This window comes from Sapajus apella, unplaced genomic scaffold (genome assembly GCF_009761245.1).
Source record: "Sapajus apella isolate SASKATOON/1434 unplaced genomic scaffold, GSC_monkey_1.0 scaffold31, whole genome shotgun sequence".
Lineage (NCBI taxonomy): Eukaryota > Metazoa > Chordata > Mammalia > Primates > Cebidae > Sapajus > Sapajus apella.
The window spans coordinates 24108662-24128470 of record NW_022436971.1 but is presented as its reverse complement, the minus strand read 5'-3'; the positions used below and the strand labels follow the sequence as shown (position 1 = coordinate 24128470).

General features: G+C 39.4%; 1 protein-coding gene and 1 long non-coding RNA gene across 2 annotated transcripts in view; both read left to right on the top strand.

The window, feature by feature from the left end:
• The window catches only part of LOC116562100, a 14366-nt gene extending 6971 nt beyond the window's left edge, over nt 1–7395 (top strand). Inside the window, exon 2 of the long non-coding RNA XR_004273766.1 lies at nt 7304–7395. This is a non-coding gene — a long non-coding RNA (uncharacterized LOC116562100). The remainder of the gene's footprint in view (nt 1–7303) is intronic.
• The window catches only part of SNTG2 (syntrophin gamma 2), a 339371-nt gene that overhangs the window by 67810 nt on the left and 251752 nt on the right, over nt 1–19809 (top strand). The gene's annotated exons all lie outside the window — the stretch shown is intronic.

Below are 19809 nucleotides of genomic sequence, written 5' to 3'. Positions count from 1 at the left end.
CTCACTCCAGTGCCCTCACAGTGCCCTTGCACCTGTAAGCTGCTGTCACCTCTGAGGTGCACTCCGGTGCCCCCACAGTGCGCCTGCGACATCTCACCCTCTGCTAAGTTAGCCCTGACTCTTCCTACGCCTCGATGCAAGTCGTTGGCAAGAGTCACTTTTCCAGATGCCCTCCGTGGGGAACTTTTCTCAGTCATAAACCTGTAGTAGCCCCCCCGAGGAACTCATACCTGATGTCTTCCCAGTCAAGTACTTGGGATATTTCCTCATTAGGCACCATCTTACCTTTTACATATTATGTTCCTGTATCATTTCCAGCATTTTACACTCCCGCAGAATAGAAACTGTTGATGCGTAGTGACTCAGCAGTCACATTCCCGTTTCCTGGCGTGCTTCATCCCTTCATCTCTTCCATCTAAACCTTGAGTGACTGCAGGTTATCTTAGGGATGCTTCCTTGCCCTGTTGGAAGTGACCCTCTCCTTTTGTACATTGATAATAAATAATCAGTGCAGCTCTCATTGCATGCATTGATTGTTGCGTTAGCTGTTTGCGTTTTTCTGTGTCACTGCCTTTATTTTATGCTGAACTTCTTGAGCAGTGCAGTCATGCTGTCTTCTACTGTGCTTGGTGCGGTGCGCATGGTCCAGATGTGCCACATGCTTAGAAAGGAGGACTTCAGAGGAAACTGTGGAAGCCACTTGATCCCTGGGCCACATGATCTTAATTTCAAATGTTGCTTTGGTCAAACACAATTCAATTAAAAAAGGGGCAAGGGACACACAGACACTTTGCCTGTGATGACGCATGGATGTTAAGCAAACACAGAACAAGATTTACTTAGTGGAGGCTGCTCATGTGTGCAGCTGTATTGAAACAACACAGCACTGTCCACACGTGACCAGTGAGCATTTGCTGGTCAGCCTTATACCTTGGCTATATCAGGTGTTCCTAGAGGGGCCTGGTGAAGGGTACTGAGCACTGCTCTACACTACTTTTCTAACTTCTGAAAAATCTACAATTATTTCAAAATAGGTAAAAATATGTTGGCAACATGTTATATGTATTACATTATAGGAACCCTCTGGAACTTTCTTCAGTGTGCCATGAAGTTGTGCACCTATCAATTTCCGTTTTTCCTGTTGACAAAGGAAGGCATCCGTGGTCCTGCCACAGAAGAGCCACATGCACCAGTGACTGTTCGTGTGACCCCGATTCACTGATTTCTACTTTCATGAACTCTTTTAAGCTGCAGTTGTGAAATTTGAAGATACCAACATGTTGTAAAGATTATTCTTTAAGCAATTGGTAGTTAGCTAGTTTAGACAAGATTTTTTTTCCCATTTATTTTATTGCATTTTAGGTTTTGGGGTACATGTGAAGAACATGCAAAATTGTTGCATAGGAACACACGTGGCAGTGTGATTTGCTGCCTTCCTCCCCATCACCTACATCTGGCATTTCTCCCCTTGCTATCTCTCCCCAGCTTCCCACCCCCCACCGTCCCTCCCCTATTTCCCCCCAACTGACCCCAGTGTGTAGTGCTCCCCTCCCTGTGTCCATGTGTTCTCATTGTTCAACACCCGCCTATGAGTGAGAACATGTGGTGTTTGATCTTCTGCTCTTCTGTCAGTTTGCTGAGAATAATGGTTTCCAGGTTCATCCATGTCCCTACAAAGGACAGACAAGATCTTAAGTAAAAACACCAATAAATACTTCTGTTTCAGTCTTATATGGCAGAGTCTATGAAAGCAAATAAGTTCTAAGAGGAATCCCAAGTTAGTGAGTTTGCAGGCTCCAACATTGCTTGAAACAGTGTGAAATTTAATATATTTTGAAATGTGTACTTTAGGTAGGAAATTTAAAAGTGGCCAACTGACTTCTGGAGATCTTTGGTTTTGTTTTGTTCATAGGACTTTATGTGCAAAGGGTTGAGTTGTTGAGTTACACAGTTGGAGACAGGTCTGTTGCTGGTCTGTGTAGGGTTCTTCTCTGGTGTTTTCTATCCATACTCCTATTTCCTCCCCTCTGAGTCCTCGGAGTATCTGTTGGGTACATTCTAATTGTAGCTTCCTTCCAATAATGGAGTGCTATACAATGCCCTTTATTTTAATTGACGTAAATAGACTTCCTTATCGTTTCATATAGTTTCTCATGTTTCTCACTCAGCAGTTTTAAAATTTGATGAGTTTGGCTGTTTGTATGTATAGTTCATTGTTTTAAATTTCTGTGTAGTAATGAGGTGCTGATACAGGCTACAACACACATAATCCTTGAAAATATTCTAAGAGAAGCCAGATAGAAAAGACCTCATATTGTGTGATCCCGTTCGTGAAATATCCCACATAGGCCAGTCCACAGAAACTGAAAGTAGATTTGCATTTTCTAGTTATGGGAAATTGGGACTGACTGCTAATGGGCACAGGATTTCTTTCTGAGGTGATGGAAATGTTCTAAAATTAGCAGCGATGATTGCACAACCCTGTGAACATAGTAAAAATCTGAATTTTAAATTTTAAAATGGTCGGCTGTATAGTATGGGAATTATATGTAATAAAAGTCATTATTAAACAGAAGGAGCCATTAACAGCATTGCTTGTGACAGGTTGAAGGGTGATCTGAAGTGAAGGCACAAAGTGTCATTAACACCAAAGTGAAACAAGGGCAGGCAGGGTCCTAACAATGGTGCAGCAGGACCATGGGCTGGGATGCAGAAGCACAGTGTCTCATGATTTTGCTATGACTAAGAACTCCTTAAGCAAAACAGCAAAAGCCAAGTAAGTAGGCCAGATTACACTGTACAGTGAAACACACAATGAATAAATGTAACAGAGAAATGACAGATTACAAGATAGTGAAATTACACACACACACACACACACACACACACACACACACACACACACAGGAATCTGTAGCAAATCTACAAGATAAATGAATAAGCCCACTTTTTTGATGGTCCAAAAATATAAACAAGTATAGGCAAGGGAACTCAGGTAACAGGTGATTAGGACACTTCTCAGTTCTTCCCTATTTGATACATTTAAATTCATGTAGTGATAAAATATCTTTTATGCCCAAGACGTCTACAAAAGCAAAATAACAATCATGCCAAGTATTGGCCAGATTCCTCATGTTTCTGAATTAAGAAGGACAATGTGTAGTTTTTGCATTAAGTATATTGTTTGTGGGTTGTTTCTAAATGCACTTAAACAGTTTGAGGTAGTTGCTTTGTATTCTTAAGTTAATTTGTTTAGTGTTTTTATCATGAAAAGGTGTTGCATTTTGTCAAATGCTTTTCTGAGTTAATTGAGTTGATAATGGATTTTTTGTACTTTATTCTACTGACATGATATATTATACTGTTGATTTTTATATGTTGAACTAACCTTGCATTCCTGGCATCGATCTCACTTGGTCATTGTGTTAGGCCATTCTTGGGTCAATATAAAGAAATATCTGAGAAAAGAGCTTTACATGGCTTATGGCTCTACAGGTTGTGCGAGCAGGGCACTGACATCTGCTCAGATTCTGGGGAGGCCTCAGGAATCTTCCAGTCATGGCAGAAGGCAAAGCAGGGGCAGTCATGTCACATGGTGAGAATGGAAGTGAGAAAGGGGAGAGATGTCACACACTTTTAAACAGTCATATCTTGAGATAACTCACTCACTATTGCAAGAACAGCACCAAGAGGATAGCACAAAACCATTCATAAGAAACATGCACCCATGATCCAATTGCCTCCACCAGGTTCCATCTCCAACATTGGAGATTACATGTTAGCATGCGATTTAGAGCAAACAGTGTCCCAATTGGTACAGACAACTGTGATGCTAAACAGTTGCCGCCCACTGCTTTTGACAAATGCCTGGGGGAGTGTTGTCCTGAAGAGGAAGCTCTGAGTCAGGTCAACAGAGACAAGGCCAGAGAGTGAAGCCTTCCAGGGAGCTGCTGGGCAGATCCAATCCTTACAATTTTCTGGAGATGGGACTTTAGGAGAAACTCCACAAATATCTTTCCCTTCTTCAGGGGCTGCTAGGTTGCTTGTGGCGCAGTTATTACAGCTCTGAGTCTGCTGGTGTTGAAGGCTGCTGCAGAGCTGTGGAGACCGGGATAGAAGCAGCGTATGTTAAAATACCACAATGCTTACCCTTCTTGCCAGTGTTCAGATACTTTGCTCAATAAATGCTCCTTTGATCACTGCTAGCCTTTGGTTAACTTTTGGAGTCCTGAAAAAGTTGCGGCTAACACTTTCTGCCAGTATGTTCTCTTGCTTTTGTGGAGGTCTGGATTGACTTAGGAGTAGAAGTTCCCTGTGAACCTGTGGACAGGCTTCTCATACCAAAGACTGAGATTACTGTGCTGTAGGATACACTCACAGGCATTTTCACAAGTAACTCAAGATCATTTGGCTTAATTACTGGTCTGGGCTGTGCTCCTGCAGTAACACATGAGTGTTTCCAGTTTTTTCCTAATCCCATGAGAAATTGATTTCTTTAAATGAATGTGTTAAATATAGTGATTTCATTAAGAAAAACATGAAATGTTATTTTCTCCTTTCTTTTTATTTTTCTTGCTTTTTAAAAATATATTTTTAACTTTTAAATTTAGAGGTACATGTGCAGGTTTGTTATATAGGTAAGCTCGTTCACAGGGGTTTGTTGTACAGATTTTTGTCACCCAGGTATTTAACCCAGTACCTCATAGCTACTTTTTTTTTTTCTAATCCTTTCCCTCCTCCTACCCTCCACCCTCAAGTGGCCTCAGTGTCTGTTGTTCCTCTCTTTGTGTCCATGTGTTCTTATCATTTAGCTTCCACTTAAAAGTGGGAACATACAATATTTGGACTTCTGTTCTTGAGTTACTTTGCTTGGAATAATGGGCTCCAGTTCCATCCATGTTCCTATGAAAAACAAGATCTCATTCTTTTTTATGGCTGCATAGTATCCCATAGTGTACAGATACCACATTTTCTCAATCCAGTCTACCATTGGTGGGTATTTAGGTTTATTCCATGTCTTTGCTATTGTGAATAGTGCTGCATTGAACATATGCATGCATGTGTCTTTATGGTAGAATGATTTATATTTCTTTAGGTATATACCCAGTAATGCAACGGCTGGGTTGAATGGTAGTTTTGTTTTTCAGTCTTTGAGGAATCACTATACTGTCTTTCACAATGGTTGAACTAATTTATACTTCCACCAACAGGGTATCAGGGTTCCTTTTCTCTGCAACCTTATCAGCATCTGCTATTTTGTGAGTTTTTAATAGTAGCCATTCTGACTGGTGTGAGATGGTATCTCATTGTGATTTTGATTTACATTTCTCTAATGATCAGCAATATTGAGGATTTTTTCATTAGAAATGTACAAAGAGAGTCAGACTCCTGCACAATAATAGTGGGAGACTTCAACACACTATTGACAGCATTAGATCATTGAGGCAGAAAATTAACAAAGACCTTAAGGATCTGAATTTAGTATTGGACCAAATGGATCTGATGGGCCTCTACAGAACTGAGCACCCAAACACAACAGAATATATATTCTTCCCATTGCCACATGATACGTGCTCTGAAATCTACCACATACTCAGACATAAAACAATCCTTAGCAAATGCTAAACTGAAATCACACCAGCCACTCTCTGAACCACAATGCAATAAAATAGAAGCCAAGACTTAACGCATCACTCAACACTATGCAGTTACATGGGAATTAACCTACTCCTGAATGACTTTTGGGTAAATAATGAAATTAAGGCAGAAATCAAGAAGTTGTTTGAAACTAATGAGACCAAAGATACAACAATCCTTCATTTTCATTCAGTGCATTGCTTCCTTCCTTATTGTACCTCCAAGTCAAGGAGCATTCAGCATTGTATTTGCTGGGTGTCTGAGGCTATTTTCTCAAGGAGTGCAATTCTGTTGCCCTGTGACATGGAGACAGAGTTTGACTGTCAATGATGGCCTGTGACTGATCTTGGCATGCTCTATGGTGCTCTAGAATGAGTGTCATAAAATGTATTGAGGGTTACTTTCAAGATTCTTAATCTTGTTATCTGAATCTTCCCTACCTCTACTTATTTCCCTCCGTTTGTTCTATGAAGAGATGGACCAAAAAGGACTGGACCCACCTCTCCCACTGCAGTTCTAAAGATGCTCATTGTGTATTTCAGTTGGCCTATTTTTTAAATTTGGAATACTTGCTGGGTTTGCATGAGGTGTTGATTGCTATATCATCTTGATTTATTGTTCATTTCACCAGTGTTTAGTTGTTCTTGTGGGTTTTGTTTTTGTTGCTGGAAAATCTATTTTTTCTTGATTGCTTGTACAGTTCTAAATGGACTCTATCCTCTATTTGGGATTCATATTTGCCTAATTTATATATTTAAAGTCTTTTATTTTCAACTCTTGTATATTTGCATTTATCTTTAGTGTGTTGTCTTTATTTTGTCTGCACATCTTATCTGAAGCAGGTGGAGATGGAACATGAGCATTTATCTACATAGGAAATCTATTTTTTTCCAAAACAAACAATTACATTGTCTGCCAATTATGATAATTATTGTATCTTCTTTACAAATCATTAAATATCATAAGTCTATTTTCTACTTGTTAATTTGGCTGGAATTTTTCTGGAACCATGTTAAATGGTAGTAATGATAGTGGAAATATGTTAAAACTTTTGCCATCTGTTATTAGGTTCATAAGATTTTTCTCTCTTGATTTTCCTAGGTGATTTTTAACTTATGGTTTATTCGCATTGGGTTCTGCTGACAGAACTTCTTATATATTTGGTGAGATATATATATATATATATATATATATATATATATTATTGCACTTTAGGTTCTGGGGTACATGTGCAGAACATGCAGGATTGTTGCATAGTACACACATGGCAATGTGGTTTGCTGCCTCCATCTGCCTGTCACCTACATCTGACATTTCTTCCCTTGTTATCCCTCCCCAACCTCCCTACCCCCCACTGTCCCTCCCCATTCCCCCTCAATGGTCCCTAGTATGTGATGCTCCCCTCCCTGTGTCCATGTGTTCTCATTGTTCAATACCTGCGTATGAGTGAAAACATGAGGTGTTTGATTTTCTGTTCTTGTGTCAGTTTGCTGAGAGTGATAGTTTCCAGATTCATCCATGTTCCTACAAAGAACACGAACTCATCATTTTATATGGCTGCATAGTATTCCATGGTGTATATGTGTCACATTTTCTTTGTCCAGTCTATCATTGATGGGCATTTGGGTTGGTTCCAGGTCTTTGCTATTATAAACATTGCCACAAGGTGTCTTTATAACAGAGCAATTTGTAATCCTTTGGATATATACCCAGTAATGGGATTGCTGGGTCAAATGGAATTTCTATTTCTACGTCCTTGAGGAATCACCACACCATCTTCCACAATGGTTGAAATAATTTACACTACCATGAACAGTGTAAAAGTGTTCCTATTTCTCCACATCCTCTCCAGCATCTGTTGTCTCCAGATTTTTTAATGATTGCCATTCTAACTGGTGTGAGATGGTATCTCAATGTGGTTTTGATTTGCATTTCTCTAATGACCAGTGATTTTGAGTGATGATGAGCATTTTTCCATATGTTTGTTGGCCTCATACATGTCTTCTTTTGAAAAGTGTCTGTTCATATCCTTCTCCCACTTTTGAATGGGCTTGTTTGTTTTTTTCTTGTAAATCTGTTTTAGTTCTTTGTAGATTCTGGATATTAGTCCTTTGTCAGATTGGTAGATTGCAAAAATTTTCCCCATTCTGTTGGTTGCCGATTCACTCTAATGACCCTTTCTTTTGCTGTACATAAGCTCTGGAATTTGATTAGATCCCATTTGTCTATTTTGGCCTTTGTTGCCAATGCTTTTGGTGGTGTTGTCCTGAAGTCCTTGCCTATTGCCTATGTCCTGGATGGTTTTGCCTAGGTTTTCTTTTAGGGTTTTTATGGCGTTAGGTCTTATGTTTAAGTCTTTAATCCATATGGAGCTAATTTTAGTGTAAGGTGTCAGGAAGGGGTCCAGTTTCTGCTTTCTGCACATGGCTATCTAGTTTTCCCAATACCATTTATTAAACAGGGAATCCTTTCCCCATTGCTTGTTTTTGTCAGGTTTGTCAAAGATCAGATGGTTATAGATGTGTGGCGTTGCCTCTGAGGCCTCTGTTCTGTTGCATTGGTCTATATCTCTGTTTTGGTATCAGTACCATGCTGTTTTGATTACTGTAGCCTTATAGTATTCTTTGAAGTCAGATAGCGTGATGCCTCCAGCTGTTCTTTTTGCTTAGAATTGTCTTGGCTATGTGGGCCCTCTTTTGATTCCATATGAAGTTTAAGGTGGTTTTTTCCAGTTCTGTGAAGAGGATCATAGGTAGCTTGATGGGGATAGCATTGAAGCTATGAATTACTTTGGGCAGTATGGCCATTTTCACGATATTGATTCTTCCTAACCATGAGCATGGAATGTTTTTCCATCTGTTTGTGTCCTCTCTTATTTCCTTGAGCAATGGTTTGTAGTTCTCCTTGAAGAGGTCTTTTATATCCTTTGTTAGTTGTATTTTATTCTCTTTGTAGCAATTGTGAATGCAGTTCGTGGTGTTATTCTTTCATTGTACTTCTAAATCATATTTTCTTGGAGGGAAAGAGATATTCACTTATATTAAAAAGGGAGATTTGTTCATTTATTATTTTTCTATATTTGTCACATTTTTATTTTTCAAATGCAGTAGGAATCACTTCCTCTTATCTATACTATGAAGTTCTTTATAAGGCATAGTAGTATTTTTCTCAAAAGTTTAAAACAATTCACCTGTAATCAGTGTTGGCCTTGAGTCTAAAAGTGACTCTGATAAATTTCTAAGATCTCATATTGTTTCAAAACCTAGTTAAATTTGAATGATTTAATTTTTCGAAGAAAATTGAGGCTTTAATTAAAATTGTACATAGCTAGTCACACACCCCACTGTGGTTTTTAATTTGACTCTGTGCTTCTATATCAGGTTATTTTACCCATATTCCTTTCTACCTGGGTTTTTTGAAGTGACATTTTCTTAAGTGGTGTTACAACGTTAAATTAGAAATATAATAAAGTATTTTTAATAATGGTTTCATTAGGTATAACTGTTCTGATTTTTCCAGCTGATTCCCAAATTGTGCTAATTATCTTTTTAAAATATGCACTGATTTAAATCTCACTGTCTGTGATATTCCACTCATTAAAGGTAAACAAGACCTTGTCTTGTGTTTGGCGTGAGCTTAGTTCTTTCAGAGATACCATGTTTCTCTCTCTGCATTTTATTAGCCTGATGAGAACAGGGTGTCCATCCTAAATTGTCTGTCAGCACGTGAGAGACTCAGCAGCCTGAGTTGTACCCACATTGATGTGCTGCCAGACCCGGAGGTGAGGACAGAATGGGTGGATTCAGCACCTGGGAGCACCCGTACCTTGCAGGTGCCTACCTGAAGTTCACTGGTTCATGGAGCACAAGCAGAGTAGAAACCCACCTCTTATTTATCTACCTTTTAATTATACTTTAGATTCTGGGGTACATGTGCAGGGTTGTTATATAGGTATGCAGGTGCCATGATGGTTTGCTGCACCCATCCCTTGTCATCTACATTGGGTGTTTCTCCTAATGCTATCCCTCCCCTAGCTCTCACCCCCTGCTATCCCTCCCCTTGCCACCCAGCCTCCCACCGGCCCTGGTATGTGATGTTCCCCTCCCTGTGTCCATGTATTCTCACTGTTCAACTCCCACTTATGAGTGAGAACATGCAGTGTTTGGTTTTCTGTTCCTGTGTTAGTTTGCTGAGAATGATGGTTTCCGGCTTCATCCATGTCCCTGCAAAGGACATGAACTCATTGTTTTTATGGCTGCATAGTATTCCATGGTGTATATGTGCCACATTTTCTTTATCCAGTCTATCATTCATGGGCATTTGCGTTGGTTCCAAGTATTTGCTATTGTGAATAGTGCTGCGATAAACGTAGGGTGTATGTGCCTTTACAATAGAATGGTTTATAATCCTTTGGGTATATACCCAGTAATGGGATTGCTGGGTCAAATAGGTGGAAATGTTCTACCAGCACCCAGGGCTCTCCATCTGCATTCTGGTTCTCTCTGTGGTGTGGAACCCACAACAGGTCAAAACCTAACAGAGCCAGCTGGACCATGTCTGGATCCTTTGGGGCACCAAGGCAGTGGGGATTAATACCCGTGGCTACTCCTTGCCCAATGCCTCCCTGCCTGTCCTCCTGATGGAGGAGCCCACTTCCCCAGGCTATGCTGCTGTAGCCCTGGCCCACAGTTCTGAGCCATACATGGATTTTAAGGGTACAATTCAGTGTTTTTTAATATATTCACAGAGTTGTACACCTTTTATCACAATATGTTTTAAACCATTTTTATCACCCCAGAAAGGAGCCATTTACAGGCATTTCACACTCTCCTTGTCCCAGCTCCTGGCAACCAGGGACCTGCTTTTTTGCTCTAGATTTATGACTTCTGACACTTTATAAACACAGAATCGTAGGATGTCTGGTCTTCTGTGTTTGGGTTCTTTTACTTAGTATCATGGTTTTGAGGGTTTTTTTTGTTGCTTGCATGAATCAGTTCTCCATTTCCTTCGATTGCTGAATAATATTCCATTTTATGGCTGCAGCATGCTATTTATCCAGTCATCAAGGATGGCCTTTCTGGTTGTCTTTAAGCTTGGCTGTTGTGAATCCTGAGCCTGTGGGCGGTGGTGTTCAAGCTTTGGTGTGGACATGAGTTTCCGCTTCTCTTGGGTATATACTCGGGATGGGCTTGCTCTGTCACATGGTCACTCTTTTTCTTATCTGTGGAAGAGTTTTTAGACTGTTTCTCAAAATAACTGTGGCATTTTGTATTCTTACCAGTGGTGTATGAAGGTTCCCACAGGTCTGAGCAGTTATGTATCTGTTGTCAAAACCTGGCCCTATTTTTGGTCAGAGGTGTTTGCTTAACTTTAGTTCCACCTGATTATATTTAAAAATAAAATTCATGGCCTCATGACCAATTTTATACTTGGTGTTCTTTTAAAGTTGAACTGCTGTCAGTATTCAGTAGGGAAGATATCTGTGTATTATTTATTTCCATAATATATTTTGGGCAAGATTCATTTTCTATAACCACATTCTCATAGAATGAACCTAGGAGTTTTCTAGTTTCAGGTTGGCAAAAATAAACCCCACAGGTAATTGTAGGGGAAAATGTAATCTTGGAATATCTAAACTTGTGTATGAAACAAGCAGTGACTTCTCAGGGTATCTTATTCTTGATAGAACTGTGTCACAGACCTGAGAAAGCTCCGTCTTCCTGGAGTCGTAGCCCCTCCTGCGGCTCTGTCTTCCTTTTGTTCATGTTTGGCAACAGCCAAGTTGACCTTTTCTGCCATTTTTCTTTGTAATAGGTTTAAAATACAAAGAAATTCAACATGGATAAGATCTATCTTAGCTATTATTTGAGAGAATTTATCTTGTAAAGAACTTGCTTATAAAATAGGAACTGTATTGTTGTTTTGACACATTGAACTCAAGTTCAGCTTTGTAACAGTTTTGCAGATGGTTCAAGTGAGTGAAAAACCTCATAAATCAAGTAACTAAAGATTTTATCATTTAAAGAAAAGTTGGAGGCCTAGTCCTAATTTAATGCCACAGTCAGACATGGCATCTAATGAAATATGTGGCACATTTGGAAAATTTAGGTTCCTTGCGTGTGTTTTTCATGCTTTCTTACCTGCAGTTTATTCTTCCCAAATGAGCTCACATTGTTATGCTTTTGCCATTTTTATAAGAACAACATCTTTAGTCAAAAACATGCATCTTGGCCATCTCTTCCACTTTGCAAATCTGTAAGTTCGTGCGGAGTCTGCATAAAGCCTCCCACGGACTCATTTATGAAGGTGATGGGATCTTTTATACAGTAATTAGGGTTTGTCGTTAATTCTCCTTTTTTTGAAATCAATGATAAAAATTCCCAGTTAAGGTATACAAAGAATTGTTTTGACAACTTCAACAGTAGTTGTCTGAGTGACTGACAGTTGATTTTTAGTAATGATAAATGGCAATTCATTTATTTTGTTGTGATAGTTTTAATGCGTTTTTTGACTCTGAGATATGTGTATAAGACTTTTGTCCCCCTTTTTTCCCACAATTAGATTGCATTTTAAACACAGTTTAAGCAGGTAGATGTCTATTTTAAATAACATTGAAATGCTTTCTCTGTGTCAAATTCAAATTATTCAGATGTTACTCCATTTTGTTAAAAAGTCTTTTGATCTTTGTGACTTATTTCAGCATTCCATTTTTACAAAAATAGGAATCATTCAGCAGCATGAAGTCCTACCATTCTTTTTCTTTGAAAATGCTCCCTAAGTAGGTCATTATTGACTGGTCTTCCTTGTTTTCTTTGAGGGGATCAGTTTTATTAGACATTGCTGGGGTACTGCATGCTCATGACTGATGTTTGTCTGTCTACAAGTTTTAAAGCCAAATCATAAAAGACCTATTATTGACATTTTTTCTGGATTATGGAAAAATGTAAGCGCTGCTCCTAATAACACCACTAGGAAGGCTGTGTGTGCAGCTTACATTCAGAGTTGTCAGCCCTGCTCTGGAAGGGTCTGTGCGGGGAGGACCCATTTAACCTTTCGTCTTTCATCAGACAGAAGGCTGGTGGCAGCCCTGGGCACACGCTGTGAACCTCTGGGCTCCTTTTGGCTCTGAGCAGATGGGACACTCTGGGGTTGAGTTGGCTGACAGAGGGCTTCAGTAGTTGAAAGATAAGGTCTTTGGGGTCAGGCATTCCTTATTCTTAAGTGCCGGCCACATGAGCACTCGGGCCTCTGTTCTCACCTGCAGTTCCTTTCCAGTCACCCTGATGGTGGCTGCTACTTACGTCCACATCATTTTCTTACTGTCAATTGTTGTCGACTTCCCTGTCCTGTAGAATCACCTGCAGGCGGTGTAAATTTCCGCACCCCACCCTGATGACACCAGAGTCCCTATGGGCGGGACCCAGGCCTGGAGAGTTTTGAAGCTTACCAGGCCATTCTGGTGGGCACCCAGCTTGAGAACCCCTTCTCTGGTCCTCACCCACTCGCCTCCCTGTGGCCTAAACCTCACCTCGGATTCCGCCTCCCCTTGCCCTCTCTCCTCCTGACTTTCCCCAGCCTTCCCCTTCCTGCTCTGCTTGCTTTAAGGGCTTTGCCTTCCCCTACCCCACCTTTGTTCTGACTGGCTCATGGCTGTGCATTCCTCTGGCCTCCAGGGAAACTCAGTAAAGTCCAGGAGTTGTTTGGGTGGAGTTTCTGCTGGCCATTGCCGAAGTCCATGTTGATCCACCACACACATTAGCCTGCTGATAATAGAAAATCTTTGGTTCCTGAAATATGGATTTCTCTTTTTCTTGCTTCAAACAAAAAACAATTTAGATATTTTTCCTTAACATCATACCTGATGGTATAAAGCATTTCAAAAGCCGTGATGAAGAAACATCGTTTATGAAGAGGCTAAAACGCATGACAGTGTAGGTAGCAGAATAACTAAATCCTCCTTGTCCTGCCAATCTTGACGTTTGATATTAATTATGCTTCAAAAATATTTCTGTGTGATAGAGCTAGGCTGTGCCATCAGAGCAGCTATTTGATTTCCAAGTTTGCTTCGTGTTCAGTTTTTTTCTTCAAGTGACAGCAGTGAAGCCTTCAGTCAGGTGAATCAGATGACTTTTCAGTGGAGGCTAATGTTAAATTCAGGGACTGGCAGAGAAAAAGGAATACCTTTGGTCAGGCATGTGCTAAGCTGTGTGTGATTCCTCTTCAGAGGGAAAGTGGCCTCTCTAGATCCGTTCGCAGCATGTTACATATCTTGTACTCTCGGGTGAATTCCCACGGACTGTGTGTGCTGCAAACACCCTCACCTGCAATTTTGCTCGTGTTGCTCTCAGTGCGGTGCTTGGTGTCGAGAACAGTTAACTGTAGTTGGATTTGTCAGTCTTTACCCACATGGTGTTTGCTTTTTCTACTTAGGAAAGGAAACTTCCTAAGCCCCAACAGTCTGGAAGATATTTATTTTAAAAGTTTTCAACTTAAAGTGTTTACTATGTCTAGACTTAAGCAAGGATCCAATTTACTGTTTTTTCATGTATATAATCAATTGCCCCAGTAGTTTATTTTCATTTCTAGCCAGTATAGTTTGGATATTTGTCCCTACCAAATCTCAAATTGAATTGTGATCTGCAGTATTGGAAATGGACCCGGGTGGGAGGTGTTTGGGTCTTGGGCATGGATTCTTCATGGCTTCGTGCTGTCCTCGTGGTCCTGAGTGAGTTCTCATGAGGTCTGGTTGAGTAAAAGTAGGCAGTATCTCCCCTCCCACTGCCTCTCTCTTGCTCCTGCTCAGCCTTCGCCTTCTGCTGTGAGCCAAAGCTCCCTGAGTCCTCCCCAGAAGCTGAGCGGTGCTGGTGCCGTGCTTCCTGCACAGCCTGCAGAGCTGTGAGCCAATTAACTTCTTTTCCTCGTAAACTACCCAGTCTCAGGTATTTCTTTGTAGCAGGGTAAGAACAGCCTAACACACCAGCCATCAGCAATCCCTGTCAAAATCAAGCCTCCGTGTAATTATGGGGCTGATTCTGGGCCCTCTGTTCTGTTCTTTTGGTTCTAACCCTGCACCATTTTCTTTTTACACAGTTCCAATTATTATAGCTTAATAATACCATATTTCTTCAGTTCTGTGATGTCATTAATATTTACCTACACCATTATTTTACATAACACTACAAAGAACTAAGGCTACAAATGAAATTTGAAACATCTGTTGTAAGATGGAACTTGATTTCACAGATGCTGAATTATGAATGCATATTAAAACTAATGATAGATATCAAATTTCCTTTTTTAAAATGGTGGATTAGCTCCTCTTGGAACTTTATGTTTTCTTAAATTTTAGGGCCTCTTTTTGTTAAGTTTCAAACTAATTCATACATTGATTGGAATTACATTGACTGTACCGATCAGTTTTGGGACATTTGCCATCATTTTATTTCATCGTCTGATTCACAAATACTTCTCAATTTAACTAGTATTTCTTTAATGATTTTCTTTCTTTTTCTTCCCAACATTTATGTTCAGAGGGTACATGTGCAAGTACATCAGAGGGGGTAAATTTTGTGTCATGGGGGTTTGTTGTACAGCTTATTTTGTCACCCAAGTAATAATAGTACTCAATAGGTAGTTTTTTCATTCTCACCTTTCTCCCACTCTCCACAAGACCCAGTGTCTATTTTTCCCTTCTTTGTGTCCATGTGTACTCAGTATTTAGCTCCCACTTACAAACGAAAAAATCCAGTGGTTGGTTTTCTGTTCATGTGTTGATTCACTCAGGATAATGGCCTTCAGCTCCATCCATGTTGCTGCAAAGAACATGATTTCATTATTTTTATGATTGTATAGTGTTCCATGGTGTGTATGGGCTATATTTTCTTTATCTCCTCCACAGTTGTTGGGCATCTAGGTTAGTGTCATGTCTTTGCCATTGTGAATAGTGCTGGGATGAGCATAGACATGCATGTGTCTTTATGGTACGGGGATTTGCATTCCTTTGTGTATATATCTAGTAATAGGATTACTGGGTTGATTGGTAATGCCATTTTAAGTTACTCAAGAAACCTCCAGACTACTTTCCACAGTTACTGAACTAATTTGCATTCCCACCAGCAGTGTATACCTGTACCATTTTCTCTGCAACTTTGCTAATATCTGTTGTTTTGTCACTTTTTAATAGCCATTCTGACAGCTGTGAGATGGTATCTTGCTGTGGTTTTGATTTGCATTTTTCTAATGATTAGTGATGTTGCCCATTTTTTCATATGACTGTTGGCCACATATACATCTTTTCTTGAGAAGTGTCTGCTGATATTCTTTGCCCATTTTTGAATGGGTTTTTTTTTCTTTAGATTTGTTGAAATTTCTTATGGATTCTGGATATTAGACCCTTATTGGATGCATAGTTTGAAAATAGTTTATCCCATTCTGTAGGTTGTGTGTTTACTCTGTTGATAGTTTATTTTGTCCTGCAGATACTCTTTAGCTTAATTAGGTCCCATTTGTCAATTTTTGTTTCTGTTGCAATTGCGTTTGGAGTCTTTGTCTTGAAGTCTTTGTTAGGCCCTATGTCCAGAATAGTATTTCCAAGTTTTTTTTCTAGGATTTTTATAGTTTGAGGTTTTACATTTAAGTCTTTAATCACTCTTGAGCTGGGGATTCTATTTTTTTATATGGTAAAAGGAAGAGGTCCAGTTTCATCTTCTGCATATGGCTAGCCAGTTATCCCAGCATAATTTACTGAATAGGAAGTTCTTTCCCCATTGCTTGTTATTGGTGATGTTCAGATGGTAATAGGTCTGTGGCTTTCTTTGTTGAAGTTCAGATGGTAATAGGTCTGTGGCCTTATTTCTGGGTTCTCTAATTTGTCCCATTGATCTATGTGTCTGTTTTTGTAATAGTACCATGCTATTTTAGTTACTACAACCTTGTAGTATAGTTTGAGGTCAGGCCACGTAATGCCTCCAGGTTTGTTTTTGTTCTTTCTACTTAGAATTGCTTTGACTATTTAGGCTCTGTTTGGTTTCCTATGAATTTTAGAATTTTTTTTTTAATTCTGTGAAAAATATTATTGGTAGTTCAATGGAAATAACACTGAATCTGTAAATTGCTTTGGACAGTATGGCCATTTTAACAATATTGATTTTTCTTATCCATCAGTATGGAATCCTTTTGTATTTGTTTGTGTCATCTCTCATTTCCTTCAGCAGCATTTTATAATTCTTATTGTAGGGCACTTTCACCTTCCTGGTTAGCTATATTCCTAGGTATTTTATTCTTTTTGTAGTGGTTGTGAATTTGGCTCTCAGCTTGGATATTATTGCTGGGTAGAAATGCTACTAATTTTGCACATTGATTTTGTATTCTGAAACTTGGCTGAAGTTGTTTTTCAGATCTAGGAGCCTTTGGGCAGAGACAATGAGATTTTCTAGATATAAAATCATACCATCTGTGAAAAGAGATAGCTTGACTCTTGGAAGCCTTTTATTTCTTTCTCTTGCCTGATTGCTTCGGCTAGGACTTCTAGTATTATGTTGAAAGAAGTGGTGAGAGGGGCATCCTTGACTGTTGTAGCTCCAAGAGAAATGCTTCTGGCTTTTGACCATTCAGTGTGTTGTTGGCTATGGGTTTGTCATATATGGTTGTTATATTTTGAGATAATTTCCTTCAGTGCCTAGTTTGTTGAGGGTTTTTAACATGCAAATATTTTGAATTTTATTGTAAGCTTTTTATTTGTTTATTAAGATGTTCATATGTTTTTTGTTTTTTAATTCTCTTCATGTGATGAATTATATCGATTTATTTGTATATGTGGAACTAACCTTGCATCCCGGGGATAAAGCCTACTTGATAGTGGTGGATAACTTAAATGTGCTGCTGGATTCAATTTGCTAGTATTTTGTTGGGGATTTAGCATCTATGTTCATCAGGGATATTGCTCTGACCTTTCCTTTTATTGTGTTTCAGTGAAGTTTTGGTATCAGAATGATGCTGGCTTCACAGAATGAGTGAGAGAGAAATCCCTCCTCCTCAGTTTTTCGGAATGGAGTCCATAGGATTGGTACCAGCTCTTATTTAAATGTCTGTTACAATAGGCTGTGAATACATCTTATCTAGTGCTTCTTCTGGTCAGTGGTTTTATCCTTAATTATTAATATGGATTCAGTTTTGGAGCTTAATATTGGTCTATTCAGGGTTTCAATTTCTTCTTGGTTCAATCATGATAGATTGCATGTTTCCAGGAATTTATTCATTTCTTCAGAGTTTTCTAGTTTGTGTGCATAGAGGTGTTCATAATAGTCTTGAAGGGTTTTCTGTATTTCTGTGGAGATGGTGGTAATGTCCCCTTTGTCGTTTCTGATTGTGTTTGTTTGGATCTTCTCTCTTTATTAGTCAATCCTAGTGGTCTAACAGTCTTATTTATTCATTAAAAAAACTTTTGGTTTTGTTGATCTATTGTATGGTTTTTTACATCTGTTTCATTCAGTTCAGCTCTGATTTTGCTTAGTTTTTTTTCTTCTAGCTTTGGGGTTTGTTTGCACTTTCTTCTCTTGTTCGTCTAGGTATGATGTTAGGTTCTTACTGTGAGATCTTTCTAACTTTTTTATTTGGGTGTTTAGCACCATAAGCGTTCCTCTTCGCACTACTATAGCTTTGTCCCTGATTCTAGTATATCTTTGTTTTCATTAGTTTCAAATAATTTCTTGATTTCTGACTTAATTTCATTATCTGTCCAAAAGCCATTCAGGGTCAGGTTTTTTTTTTTTTTTTATTTTTTTTTTCAGTGTAAGTATATGGTTTTGAGACATCTTGTTTATATTGATTTCTACTTCTTTTGTGTTGTAGTATGAGTGTGTCATTGGTATGGTTTCAGTTTTTTTTAATTTGTTGAGAATTGCCTTAAGGCTGAGCATGTGGTTAATTTTAGAGTCTGTGTGATGTCCCTATGAGAAGAATACATTTTTGTTATTGGGTGAAGTGCTCTGTAGATGTCTGTTAGGTCTGTTTGGTCAAGTGTTGAGTTTAAATCCTGAATATCTTTGTTAGTATTCTGCCTCATTGATCTATCTAATACTGTCAGTGGGGTGTTGAAATCTCCCACTATCCATTCTATGGTTACCTGAGTCTCTCTGTAAGTCTCTAAGAACTTGTTTTATCCATCTGGGTCCTCGAGTGTTGGATGCATATATATATTTAAGTAGTTAAGTCTTCTTATGGAATTGAACCCTTAATTATTATGTAATGCCTTTCTTATAACTTTTTTGATCATTGTTATTTTAAAGTCTGCTTTGTCTAAAACAAGAAGTGCAAATCCTGCTGCTTTCTGTTTGCTTTGTAGATCTTTCTGTTAATTTACTTTGAGCCTATGGATGTCCTTGAATGTGGGATGGGTTTCTTGAAGACTGCATTTGTTTGGGTGTTGCTTCTTTATCCAACTTGCTACTCTGTGCCTTTTTAGTGGGACATTAGCCTGTTTTCATTGAGGTTAATATTACTATGTGTAGGGCTGTGGGCCCCACAGGGTCGTGGGATGTCCCCTATTGCTGTGTTGAGGCGCAAGATCTGAGAAATAAAAAGACAGGATACAGAAATACAAAAAAAGTGCAACTGGGCCCAGGGGGGGCCACGCCACCCGTAAGTGGAGACAGGCGAGGCCCCGAATGTCCAGAAGCATCTTTATTTATTGGGTATAGGTTAGAGGGCAGGGTAGTGAGTGAAGTCATTTTTAAGGATAGTGATAGGGCCGTGAGCAATAAACAAGGAGTCCACCCCGATTAGGTCACTGAGGCATGGAGGTGAGCTGTGTGCAGTAAGTGGTCCACCCCCATTAGGTCACCGAGGCATGGAGGTGGGCCATGCACAGTGAAGAGGGTGCAGTGTGCAATGTCTCTTATCTATGGGCATGCTACTTCTAAGAATATCTATAGGAGGATGCTTTAAGTCACACAACAGCGACAGAGCTGACAGGGTCTACTGCTGCCACCTGCTGGCAGCTTCCAGTGAGTTCTATAGGAGGATGCTTTTGAGCCAGCATAGTAACAAGAGCTGATAAAGTTCACAGTCCCCAAGGTGCAATTATTGGAAGGGTTTTGAGCCCTCGGATGCTCAAGGGATTGCCAATCTGAGGGCAGCCTTCCACAAGAACTGGACACAAGGTCCTATAACTCC